Source organism: Mizuhopecten yessoensis, unplaced genomic scaffold, assembly GCF_002113885.1.
Source record: "Mizuhopecten yessoensis strain PY_sf001 unplaced genomic scaffold, ASM211388v2 scaffold686139, whole genome shotgun sequence".
In the NCBI taxonomy this organism is placed as follows: Eukaryota; Metazoa; Mollusca; class Bivalvia; order Pectinida; family Pectinidae; genus Mizuhopecten; species Mizuhopecten yessoensis.
This window is the reverse complement of record NW_018464993.1, coordinates 1-533: the sequence shown is the minus strand read 5'-3', so window position 1 is coordinate 533 and position 533 is coordinate 1. Positions and strand designations below refer to the sequence as shown.

Genomic DNA, 533 nt, shown 5'->3' with positions numbered 1-533 from the left:
GATCTGATAAGCTCTATATATAACGTTAACATGTTAACCGTCTGATGCAAGTACCGGGACAATCAGTACTTTATAACATGTGCTTTGATCCAGTTATTCATCGTTGAAAATTGTAAGCATTTTACAATTAAGTATGTTGGTGGTCAAGGACAGATTACCTCTTTCTTTTATTCTGAATGGTAGCTTCGAGAAGAACTGTTTCAGTTTCTGTTTGATACCTGTAGAGTAAATATACAATGATTATCTCAGTGACGGTACAGCAAGTATTACAAATCACAGAAGTAGGTAATGTCTCGTACATATAGAATTATGGTTATCAGTATGCCAGTTAAGTAATCCATTCCCCACCTGCAAATGCGATGTTTATTAAAAAGGGTTGGTTTCAACTTATAAGTAGGCTTTAAAGTGACACGTGATTAATAATTTACTTAACTTATTCCTTTAAAAGTTATGCTATTTATTAAGTCTCTGTTTTTCATGTGTCTTTTCACTTACCAGTCTTCTTCCTAGCTGACAATACAGGCGCATCCACC

The 533-nt window shown here is 34.5% G+C and overlaps 1 long non-coding RNA gene across 1 annotated transcript; it reads right to left on the bottom strand.

Annotated features, from left to right (window-relative positions):
• Positions 1-170: 170 nt before the first annotated feature.
• On the bottom strand, positions 171-533 carry LOC110440681. The gene is made up of 2 exons (XR_002461762.1): positions 496-533; positions 171-218 (listed from the first exon to the last, which is right to left on the bottom strand). It is a non-coding gene; the product is annotated as an uncharacterized LOC110440681 (long non-coding RNA).